Source organism: Pholcus phalangioides, unplaced genomic scaffold (genome assembly GCF_987345545.1).
Source record: "Pholcus phalangioides strain wild (caught in Gottingen) unplaced genomic scaffold, Ppha-v1.0 ptg000024l_1, whole genome shotgun sequence".
Lineage (NCBI taxonomy): Eukaryota > Metazoa > Arthropoda > Arachnida > Araneae > Pholcidae > Pholcus > Pholcus phalangioides.
The window spans coordinates 24,700,123-24,713,492 of NW_028301616.1; the positions used below are offsets into that span (position 1 = coordinate 24,700,123).

The window sequence follows — 13,370 nt, forward strand, 5'->3', positions numbered from 1 at the left end:
CACCATTGGCGGCGGAGACGTCTGTGGTTCTGCGTCAAGGGTAGACGAAGCAATGGACGTCTTGCGGACAGACCACTCTGCTGTAAACGGCGTTGAATGGTACGCGCAGACACTGGATGATGCGGTACAGACTGAATGTGCTGTGCTATGGTTCGTGATGTGGCTGAGCGATCCGTCACTGCCATACGCACGTCATCACGTGAAGTGGTGCACTGAGGTGGATGCGATCGAACACGTCGGTCCGTCGTACCCTCCTGCATCCAACGATCACATATCCGCATTACAGTTGTTTGGTTTCGTCCAACACGACTGCCGATTTCCCTGAAAGATAATCCACAATCTCGGTAGGCCACTATCCTTCCTCTGTCGAACTCGGATACTTGATCAAAAGATGATCGTTTTTTTGAAAAAACCACAAGAAAAACACAATTGCCGTACTTCAAATCGTTGAAATCTCCAAGCCTTAAATAGCGCTTTGAAGTGGCGCCACAGGCGCGCGTGATGTGCGTCTGCGCTGAAATTCTAATCATTTGCATATCTCACCTCCGCTAATGCATATTGTAAATTTCATATTATTTGCATGCTTCCTTCAGGGTGTTGCATTTACGGTGGCCAGCAGTGTATTTACAAATTTATGGAGCACCTTGCATTAAACGCCATCAGAAACATTACCAGTTAGCCAAAATAAAACGAAAGAGAGGATAAATATTTTTGAGTTTAAAAAAAATTATATGGCCTCATATTTTCACAAATTACGATAATTCCAGTAATATTGTCCTGAGGCACTTCACACTGGAGAACCTGAATTTTCCGATCCCCGCCGAGCTACACAAGATCCAATGGTATGGTGCGTGTGTTTCCACATCAAGAAACTACTTCGATGAACACGGAAGCTGGATTCACCAACATCAGAGAAGAGACCTCTATAATATACGTATTTATAGTACTATATTTATGTACTATATTTATAGTTATGATGCTCGCGAGTTTCTGAAACATCTCTAAGGCCTAAAAACATACAAAATACGTTTTCGAATTTTGTAAAATGTGGCGTGCGCTTATATACATATATACAGGGTGTTCTGTTAATGGACATCAAGAGGAACAAAAATTGCAATGAAACATGTCGCAAACCACGTCGAGAGGGTGAAAATTGCGAAAAACGTGTGCAGGTTTCAACGTCACGTTGGAACGACAAAAAGTACAAAAATATTTATTCGATTGATTATATTACAAGAGTTGTTGGAAATGGTGGCCGCTGAGGTCATTACACAGTCTACACCGACGTAAAAACAATTCCCAGACGAGCTCAAAGATACCAGGCATGCTTTTGATGTCTGCCGCAGCGACGACAATCCGCGCTATGAGATCCTCCGATATGCCCAGAGGCATCGAATAAACGAATGATTTAAGGTGACCCCATGAAAAAAGTCACACGGATTGTGATCCGGCGAACGTGGAAGCCAAGCAACGGATCCTGCGTCCAATCAGTACCTTCTAAAGCAGAAGGTTGCTCTAGAAGGTGTTGGTCCAATCCACCTCCTTGAGTATATAACATCGATTTGCGTTTTTCGCGATTTTCACCCTCTCAACATGGTTTGCGACACCATGTTTCATTGCAATTTTTGTTCTTCTCTCTCTTTATGCCCACTAATAACCCTCTGAGTTTGTCGGTCCATTAACAGAACACCCTGTATATATTTCCACACGAAGACATCAAATATGTGACGAACTGGTGGATAAGGCAATTTCCCGCAACAAAATGCCATTCTCCTTTCTCATTTTCTTTCCCCTTCGAATATTACCATTTTATGACATATTTAATGTCAATGTATTATTGTGTTACTTCAAGATGAAGGAAAATAGGCCTTTTTTTAGCTCGGTGCTTTGTATAACGGCCACGATCTACTACAGGCTTGTTAGATTTTAGAGATTTGTTCTCAGCCCTGTTATGAAATACAAAATTTTAATTTACCTCAGATTTGACCTGTCGAGCATGTAACTTGAAATAATTTGCCCGAATAATAATTATCACTGGATTTACTTACTTCAAAGTATTTTAAAAACAAACTGATTTATTTGCATAAAAAATATCAAAAGCGATAAAAAAAAATGTCGATTAAAATTTCAAAATGAATGTAGTCACCATTTAGAAATTTAAAGTCAGTTATACCGATCATTATAATTTTCCGCGTTATTGGCGTCAGAAAAAGAAACAAGTTCACTTCTCTTACAGAATGACAGCCGAATACCAGACCGGACGGTAGGCGCGGGCCTAAGATGATTTGGCCAGACAGCACCTCCTAGAGATAGAAGGCGTCTGCGCTGTTTGCCATAAACGTCACTCAGAGTGCTTAGCAAGTTTACCACATTTCGAAACACAGCATCCTATTTCGTTTCTCCTTATTTTGGCGTAGAATCTTCCTGATTGGCTCACAAATACCGCATAGTGATTTGATGTGGGGCATGGAAATCGCCAATTCTGAGCCCGATCATTTCTTTTCCTCACCGCGATGATACTGGCACGAGCAGGGAATTTTTTTCCCTTAATATCCTGAGGGAAAATAGACTACTTACTGACGTCACAAGCAGACTGAAGAGGCCCTCTATCTCTAGGAGGTGCTGGGCCAGATCATACGACTGAGAAACAGGGACACAACGCAGATTCACTGGTAAAAAACGAGTTATTAAAAAAATAAAAACTTTTAGAAGAGGCATTATAGCATGGGTGCTTAACTTTTGACCCGCGAGCCAAATACGGCCCGCCAAGCGATTACATCCGACCCTCGAAAGGCGATCTGGTAGAAAAGTATCAACAAGTACACGTCCAATAAGATAAACACCTAGGATGACTCCTTTTTTTTTTATCATTATCAATTATCATCGAATTATCAATGCCAATTATCATCGAAATTTTGTCAAATGCAAGTAAAGCCAATTGCAGTAAAAAAATTATCGAACGCTAGTAGTGTTGCAGACGATCGAAGTGGTGAAAAATCGTAAATGGCGGGAATAGAGGGTTACTGAAAATCACAGTGTGGGCGAAAATATGAAAATAGTGTATTTCAAAAATATGTGAGATGAATATATTTTTATGAAAAAATAATTATGATTGAGTCATAATATAATTTATAAGTCATGAAAATAATCTAAATTATTGATTTCAAAAATATAAGCTTCGTTGAAAATAAGGGGAAAAAGGGAACATTTTTATAAAAAAAATTAATATTATGGGAAGGTACCGTGAAATATGGGTCGTATGGTCACCCCATATATGGCGGGTTGAGAAATGAAGTGGTGTATATAAGTCACATTGAAAATTTTTTTCAAGACAAAGAAATTTGCATGTCAAATTACTAGCAATTATCGTGTATGAAAATTATATTGGTGCCATCTGTAGGCTATTTCATCAGCTTCAACTTACATCACTTCATTTCTCAACCGCCACATATATGTTTTTCCTGTTTTTTTTGAAAATTTCCCTTATTTTTGTGAAAAGGATCATTAATTTTATGAAAAATAAGTAATTTTGCGGGAAGCGCAGTAATCTAATAAATATACACAAAAGAAATGAAATGTAAAATTTATGGTTTCATTCATTTTTATTTTGTCAGTTTTCCAGGTCCAGATTTGCTTTATAGGTCCGGAATTTTGTTAGGGTCCGGAAAACGGGCCTAAATTTTCGCTGGGAGCCGACCTTTGATATTGGAAGAGTATGAATTTTCACAATTAGCAAAAACCATTGCCGATGGCAACTGCTAAACTTAAATGATGTTTTTCAACGTTGTTAAGATATCGATAAGCTCACTGTGCAAACTATTTACGTAAATGTTGCGTTGATAGAACATTATTATTTTTGTACTGCATAGATATACAGATAATGTGAAAAATAATTTGATGAGCAAAAATAAAAGTTTTCAATGCAGTACAATACTTGACTAATTGTAAATAGTGCATGTACAGTACCCACACCTTTTATCCGAACGATGGCGATATCTTGGATTCTATTTATTGTAAAAGAAAAAGAAAGGAACCATTCTTCTTCGTTTAAGATCTTCCATAAGTGTATTGAGTTCATTTTTTCTTAAGGGGGCATCTAGATGTTGAAACTAGATCCAACTTTTGAAAGTTCAATGGTAATCCCATTTTTTTTTCTTCCATATTTGGATTCAGTATCTCAAGAAATGCCGAAATACCAAATTTCACCAATTTTGAACGAACGGCTAGTGAAATATAAATTATTGAAAAATGAGTGTCGTAATGTTAAACGGAAACATCTTGTTTTTGAGCATAATTGCTAAAATAATATTGGTATCTCATTAATTTTTATATTAAATGATAGATTCTATAATGGGTCAAATATAATTTTATTACTCATTTTGAATTTGTCTTTTTTAAAAGTATGAATTATTAAAACATATTTTAAAAATTTATGAATAGAAGCATACACTAATTTTTACTTCATTCGAATCAGCATAGTCGAAAACCCACAAGAATCAATTTTCATTCCAATCTGACCTCTATTTCGCGAGATATGAGTGATTGCATGAAAATGACCACTTTTAGGGACCATATACTAGATATAAATTTGAAACTCATTGAAAAATTTCTCATAACAAATTATGCGAAAATGTTTAAATATGAAGCTCATAATTTTACTGAAATGGGCAGTTGTTGTTTTAAGTATACGGTGATACGATAAGTCACATCTCTCTCCATCCAGTTTTTCAAACATTTTTTTAAGTATTCAAGTAAACAAATAAACAACGAAATTTTGATATTTTTCACTATTTCAGAAATTCGTTTCATTCCTTAGACAATATTCATGAGCTAAAATGATAAATATAATAACGTGCAAAGAATTCACAAATTAATATCATACAATTAGATTGATGTTAATATTTATGGAGATAATAATCAATAAATAACGGTTCTCCCAATAGTGTAAATCATCTTAGCGTGCGCCAAGTTTAGGGTAGTGGCTATTGGTAGAGTCGTCTCTGCTAAAACCACGGCATTTCGTTTCATCCGTATTTTAGCATTATTAGCATTATTAAAAATTGAGGAATTCAAAATGAAACAAAATTATAATATAAAATAGTGCAATGTTCGACGGAAAATTCTTATATTTTTTTTCTAAATTGATGAAATTGTCGTCACAAACAATTGCTTTGCGATGCATCGTTCGGAATAATTATGATATAAATATTCGTTCAATCATGGATATAAAGTCACTAAAATCGTTTGTTTTCACTTCCATAAAATAAAAACTATTTATTTTTCAACAGCACTAAAAAAAAAAAAAATCCAAACACTCGCGTAGCGTATGGAGCATTTATCGTTCGAAACTTGTTTAGTGTGTTTTTTTCCCTCTGCAATCAACCTTCAAATTCAGTTTCTCAATGTTGAGAGCGTCCCCAAACACATTTTTACTCATATCTCTCTCTCTTATTTTTATACTTACAGCGATGAAATTTAATTTTTAGGGTAAATGCAATGCGATAAATCAGATAAGATGGAAAAAAATAAGGGTTTATATTGAAGATTTCGAAGTTTGAACAATAATAAATATGTAGATGACCCCTCATCAAAACAAATTGCACATATTCGAGTAGAAAATCACAAACCATAATTTTTGGTGAAAGCTGCTTTATTCTACAACTTTTAGAACCCAAGATGACGTCATCGTTCGGTTAAAAGTTGTGGGTACTGTACTCAGCGCTGGAACTAGAGATGGAGGGGGGGGGGGGTGCTGAGAGGGCGATTGCCCCCGGCGGAAAAATTTAGGGGGTGGCCAGTTTTAGGGGGAAACAAAGAACACAATGATATAAAATTATCGAATTTTAAATTGGTGGGGGTGGCAAAAATCCTAGTTACGGCCCAGCATGCAGCCTACATATCATCACCGATAGATGGCGGTATATTTTTGGAAATCTGCACCCCCAAAATATCCGACCACCTAGACCGTGACCTTCGAAAGTAACAAGGCCCCCTCAATCGAAAATGACGTCAGCACTCGTGGGGCATCGCGTCGCTGGACAGGGAAAAATTCTCTCTTTAGCTGTTGGATTTTTTTTTTTAAGGTTGTGTTTTTGACGGAATATTAACCTCGATGTGTGTGGCTCACTTCCATAAAAACATAGTGAATATTTCTTCAAATACGGATGAAATTTGTGATAGCATATTTCCAATTTAAACCTTGCATCAACACAGGAATTTAATTAAGTTTAATGGGCATTTTAATTAGTTACAATGGCTTTGAGGATGAAACGTACAGTTTGCCTTTATTTTACCGTGTTATCTTTCAATCGATAAAATCTTGCTTAGCAACCAGCAAAATCTCAAAAAATGTGCCAACACGGGATCCACTGTTTCTGGATGAAAAGTATTGTATTTGCGTATACGTTAAAATAAATTGGTATAATGAGTTTTCTTTTTCCGACTATATATTTGCCAAGTATATTCAGATATACACCAAACAGCGGTTCTCAACCGGTGCGGGCTCCGCGACCACTCGACGATAATAAAATAAATCAGTAAATTTGATAAACTAACAAAAAAAAGAGGCCTAAAAAGGTACCGCCAATAAATAATATACTAAACAGGGCTCCGCCATAGAAAGTATACACTGAAAAGCGAGTCAGAAAAGGTTGAGAATCGCTGCTATAGAGGATTGAGAAGTGTATAAATGCGAACATTAAAACAATAGTCAGAATATTATATCAGTTTTTGAAAAAACAATATGCATTTTAAAGCTCTCTAAATTATGTTTGAGTAAGTAAACTAAAACACATCAATGATCAGATATAACAAACTTTTTATTTCAAGATAATAAAAGCAAATGTTTGGCACATCTGAAATTTCAAATTTAGAAATTTATTTACTGTTACACACACACAAATAAAATATTATATATACAATATGCACAAAAATCACATTAATTACAAGCAAAAAATACAAGTATTTATAACCGATTACGTAGCAGCACCAATGATTAAAGAATCCATCTAGAGCATCTTATTGCGAAATTAAAGTATTTAATTTTCGCTTCTGACTTTTTCTTTCGACTGAAGAATCGTTTCTTTGCTTACAGAAGTTGTTCAAAAATATGTTTGTAGATGACCACAAAATTTTACTTAAAATTTCTGTTGCATTGTGTCCAAAAGAACAAAACTCATCAAACACAAACAGATTTTCATCAGTTATGTATTTCTTTGAAACCTTGAATAGAAGGTTTCGATGGTTTTTGTTTTTCAATAATTCATTTTCTTTATTGCTAAGTAATTTATCAATAATCAGATAACTATATAACACCACATTCACTACTGCAGATGATGGAAAAAGAAGTTTACCACGATCGAATTTCATAATTAAACTGTGAATTTCTTCAAAATCAAATTCTTTATCGACTGTTAATATAGTTTTACAGCTATCGCATTTACTGTTTTTCAAAACTGAGAATACACAGTACCCAGCTATGTATGCCAAAACAGGTAAATATTCATGTGCTTGTTCAATTTCATTTTCTCTTACTTCATCTACTTCAAAATTGATTATTTCAGATCTTTCATCAATTGAATTTATATCTCCAAAATTATCATTTAAAATTATGTCATTCACAGGGATTGTATATTTTTTTGAAATGATGCCTAGTTTCATATTTGCTCGAATTCTCAGCTTGTTTTCAGATTCAAACAATTGACGAATAGTTATATGATAATGACTGCCTGCCATTTGTCGATATAAGCTGAATCTGAGCTCGAGATTGTCAGTCTGAAATTTTCCTGGAAGGATGTAATCCATATTGAGCTCATTTTTACAATATGATGTTATTTCAATTATAGCATATGTGGTTACTTTTAGTGCAGTGTGTGTTTCTTTTGTTAACATGCCTGTAGTGCATTTCATCTTTTCCCATTCCTCCAACCAATTCAAAAAGTTATGCAAAAATATCAACTTTTCATCATCAGCTGAATAAGTTAATGGGGTTTTGAGCTGATCATTTAATCGAATTCCAATGTATTTGGATTTGACATTCATTATTTTCCACCAATTTAAATGAATATTTATATAGTTTGCAGTGTCTTTGAAGTGTGGAATTTCTTTCTTTTCACCAATTTCTAAAAGGGCATTAATGATACTTTCATTGAAAATTTTTAGGACTAAATTTACATTTTGGCGTTCAAGACATGATGGGAAAAGAGCTTTTAACGTTAAGTTATAGCCGTATTTGATCAAGCCGTTCATTTCACACTCATACAATTTTCTGAGAGAATTAAAGGATGCAGTGTGAAAATTTTGAGCGTCTGTCATGCCATCAAAGGATGGAAAATACATACATTTTTGATGGTTCTTTTGGTTTATCCAATTATTTCTTATACTTTTTAGAAGATGAACAGGATCAATTAAAAAAAATAATGGTCTTCCATGATCAACAGGGTGTGGGTAAATGCATTGAAAATTTGGTGGATTAACAAACTGAGACATAGATTTTCTGTTAATGGCATTATTGTCTGTTATAACACAAAACACATGAAATCCAATATTTTCTAAGTTAAGAATTAGCTTTTTAATGAAATTATGTAATTTATCAAAAGTTATTGTTTTCACGGGGAGCACATGAGCAACATCTTTATAGGAAGAAGTAACACTGGCTATCATAAACACTTGAGCACTGGATGCTAGTTTTGATGAATCATGAGACATGCCAACAATACTTCCTCCTTTATAGTCCAAATATGATTTTAAATGAATTTCATCTATCATTAGGATTATGTTTAGATCAGGTGGTTTTAAATGTGGTACTTTTTGTTTTAGATAGTTAAGAAAGTCAGAATCATTTTGTTCACTATGAGGACTCAAGCTGGAGTCTGAGCATAACCTTTGAATAGTTGATGTATGGGGAAAAATTAGTTTGTTTGATTGTCTAATGAATTTATATGTATGAGGTGACAGGGTGTGAATCAAGGTACTGAATATTATCATTTCTGGGGAATAAATTGGTTTTTTAGACGATTTCAAAACTATCTGATCATAAAAAAAATTTAAGAACTCATCTTTAGAATTTTCTTTGAGAAAATATTCCAATAAATTTTTCAAAAGAAGAATGATATTATCACTGCCAGTATCAGATTTTGAAATGCTACACACAGCAATTAAGGCTATCAAAATTTCACTCAATGTTTGGCAGCTACTAATTTTCACCGGTAAATTTATATTTGCAATTTTTGGTACAGGCACATTTCTAATATATGCAGAAACATTTAACTCATTGTCAATTACAACTGATGAGCTAATCTGAGGAGCAGGTGATTGCTCAATCAGTAAAAACATAACACTATTTTCTTTAACTATTGTGCTCCACTCTTTACTATCAATAACACTTAATTTTGATTTCAAATCATCTAAAGTATTCAAAAATTGTTCTTTCTCAAACCTTTCTTTTTCTTTTCTGCTGTCTTCTATAGCTTTATTGAAATTTTGAAACTCTCTTCTTTTTTTCTTTTCTTCTGGTGCTTCTCTACTGCGACTGTAGGAAGACATATAGCTCGGACAATCAGGAAAAATTGTGGGAATCGCTCCTGCTCTTGGTCGTGACACTTGAAGCTTCACTGTGATTTCCTTTCCTGATTTAGGATCATATTCCGTCACTTCACTGATTATATCGTCTTCTTTGAAATGTTTCTCACATACCTATACGTTTAAAATGAAAATATATTGTAGAGTTATCATTAAATCAACAATAATTATCAACTAACATTGGCATACGCAAAGGGGGCCGAGATTATAGCGTTATTTTGTAAGAAAAAATTTAAACCCCCCCACCCCGAGAAAATTCTGCGTACGCCTATGTCAACTAATATAATCGTATCATTAAGTAAATGCATACAAAATTGTAATTATTATATTTCACTATTGCCAGTGTTAAATAGGCCTATGTAAATTTTTTTACACTATAAATTTACTATATACCGGTCCCAGAAGATCCTCCCTTACTGCTAGGACATCACATCAGAATATAGAGATAGAATATAAAATACGTAATCAATTTAAAAGAAAAAAAACATGCGCGTAATAATTTTTTTTCACGTGAAGAAAAAAATACATAGCTCACCTTGCTGTTTTTTGTTGGAGTAAAGTCTTTCCTCTTTATAGCATTCAACCACTTGCCTTTTAGTTGCTCTTCTTTCGGAAAACCGAACACCTTTACTTTGGGGCCGTTTTTGTAGTTTCCCCTACAATTTACTACTGAACAAGTTTGTGGCATATTTCACAACATATATAACAACTATTAATTTGATGTTTAAACTGGAAATTCATGGAAAAAAATGTTCCTCAACATGCTTTGTGTCGTAGAACTAGAAGGAAAATGTACAGAGTAATGGAGTTTCCTTAACATTATGGCAGAAGAACCTGTTTCTACTAGGGGCAAAGCTTCTTAATACAGCTTTGACTAGGGGTCTTTCCGATCCGGTTAGCCCCAAGGTTGGTGACGTCAGAGGTATGTTGATGGGGATTGAGTTGGCCTTGTCACTCACGTAGGTCACGCCTAGACCCTGGTTATATAGGAGGTCGTGTCACGAGCCGCCATTGATATTCTGTGGTAATGCGTGAATTTTCGGATGCCGATTCCCCCTCCCCGCAAAGTATATTGAATCGGGGATAAGGAGCCCCGAAATTATTTTCGCACAGTGTCTGATAAGGGCGGCCCGGCTTTAGATACTGTATAAGGTTCAGGAAAAAAGGCCGAAGAGAGACAGAAGGCGCGAGAAAAAAAAGGGGAACTATTTGAGACATTCTAAAAGAGAGAGAGGGGGGAGGGAAAGTAGGTACCGAAGGAACAGGACGGCTTCGTTGTGGATGTTGGATAGTAAATGAAATAAAATGTTTTCTTCTTTTGGGAGCCTAGAACCCAGTTATTTCGTCCTGAAATCGTAGTAGAGGTACAGCCGAGGACATACGACCGATAAGAAGTCGGGGGAAAGTTTACTAACTAAGATACCAATAGCCTTGACGCAAAATATTAAAGCGTTGGTTTTCAAAAAAAACTCGAGGTTTCTGGGATATCAGCAGCGGCGATGGATATTCTTGCGATGAGCGTTTTCTACACCATCAGCTTTGAAGGTTCGCATACAAAAAGGAAGTGTCAGCCACTCCCACTTGGAGTACCTTAGCGAAAAGTGAAAACCATCATTTTTTCGGTGCCCGTGACCGCATAATGGTGGTCGGTTGAATTTGATGTTCTGTGGTTTTTTAACACTGAAGGGAATACGAAAGTCGGCTGCACATATAGCGCATTTTATTCTTAAGGTTCACGAACGACAATTTGTGAAATACCTCCCCGTCCTCAAATAAAATTTTGTATAATGGTATTTAAGGAAATGGGTAAAAATCAGGGTTGCAGATTTTTGGCATATGGCAGTTTTTGACGGTTTAAACCGCGATTTAAACTGCCACGTCAAAAACCTTTGTCAAAACTATCAAAGACCTAAAATATTGCTTCTCAATATAAAAATTCTCATTGGAAATACACACATCAATTGCACGTAATGTTTAAAGTGACTATATATATATATATATATGGTTTTTTCTTATAAAATATAAAATTTGAATAAAGCATAGCATAAACACTGAAGGGAAAACTATGGAATGATTTGACATTCTCTGATTCGTGACCTTCCAAAATTTCTTCAACTGCTTATATATGTGTGCATTGATATAAACCATCTACTGTACTATTTTTACAACAGATAAGTGTTTTAAAAAAGGTTTATTACATCATATATGCAATGGAATACCTCCTGGGGCTGTAGAATAGTCTTTACTTAACTAAGGGAAGACCCTTTAATTGCTTCATTATGAGGATTTGAAGGAATCAACTAGGAGTAGAGGCTTAAAGTCCAATCCGCACCTTATCTTGGTGCAGCCTATAAGTAGCCATGTTTAACACGTGGTGAACGGATGCGGATGGGCTTCCTCCAATGCGCACTGGCCCGCGTGGAGGATTACGGCCAAAAACCCTCTGAAAAGAAGTATGAACTGTCAAACAGACAGGATTTTGAAGTGGATTCAGTACAATTGATCACATCCAAACAATCACGGAACTTATAGAGAGACACAAGGAATACGAATTACCCTTGTGTATAGCTTTCATTGATTTTGAGAAAACGTTTGTGACTCTGTCTTCACATCTGCTGTTGTTGAAGCTCTAGATATAATTGGAGTAGAGAAGACATACATCAATATCATCAAGAAAATATATGACAAAGCAACTGCAACGATTCGTTTGGATAAAGGAAAAGCAAAGATTAAGCTCAGAAAAGGAGTCAGACGGTGATACTATCTCACCAAAACTCTTTTAGAAGAATTATTCATTATTATTAAGGTTTAGAAGAATTATTCAGAAAACTGGATTGGGATAAAAAAGGAATTAAAATAAATGGAGAATTTCAAAACCATTTGCGTTTTGCAGACGACATTGTTGTTATCAGCAGTAATCCAGATGAACTAGAGGAAATGGTACAAGAATTAGCAAAGGCAAGTATTCAGGTGGGCTTGAAAATGAATCTGCAAAAGAATAAAGTTATGTTCAACCCCTTTGTGCATTGAAGAGGACAATCTGACTTATGGAGCTGAAACGTGGACACACAAGCACGATGATACAAAGGCTACAGACAACACAAAAAGGAGCATGGAAAGATGTTTGCTAGGCATTACAGGGAGAGACAGAGAACGAATCACTTGGATAAGGAACCACACAAAGGTATACGATATCATGGAAAGAATTAAACGTTTGAAATGGAAATGGACTGGACATATTGCAAGAAGACAGGACAACAGATGGACAATAAGTATTCTAGATTGGTACCAGCGTGGTGGTAAATGTCCGAGAAAGCATCCCCATGCAAGAGAGATTGATGAGATCAGGAAAGTGGCATGAGTCAACTGGATGACTAAAGCATCAGACAGAGCAGAATGGAAAAATTTAGAGACCTTCATCCAGCAGTGAATTGAAAATGGTTGATGATGATGATGATATGTAATGGTGAGATTTCTGTTATTATTAAATTATCTAGATAACCACTGATACTTAGAACGATACTCTTACTGCGCATAACATTGAAATATATCCAGAGATCAAAATACTAAATTGTAAGACTAAAATGTCATTTAATTTGATAATGCTAGCTTGCATATGATGCTTAAGAAACTCCTGTAACTTATCCTTAGTCAAACTTAGTTATCCTTACTTTTGCACTATGATATGGTATATTTACTAGCATTTATAATGCAATGGTTTTCCAATTGAAGCTGTATTTAAATGTGTAAAAAAATGCTTTTTGGGTATCAAGTCCTATCAGCTCTGCTTT

At 35.2% G+C, this 13,370-nt stretch overlaps 1 long non-coding RNA gene across 1 annotated transcript; it reads right to left on the reverse strand.

The window, feature by feature from the left end:
- Nucleotides 1-6,797: 6,797 nt before the first annotated feature.
- LOC149069067 (uncharacterized) lies at nt 6,798-10,473 on the reverse strand. The gene is made up of 2 exons (XR_016195141.1): nt 10,115-10,473; nt 6,798-9,693 (listed from the first exon to the last, which is right to left on the reverse strand). It is a non-coding gene; the product is annotated as an uncharacterized LOC149069067 (long non-coding RNA).
- Between the last annotated feature and the right edge of the window lie 2,897 nt (nt 10,474-13,370).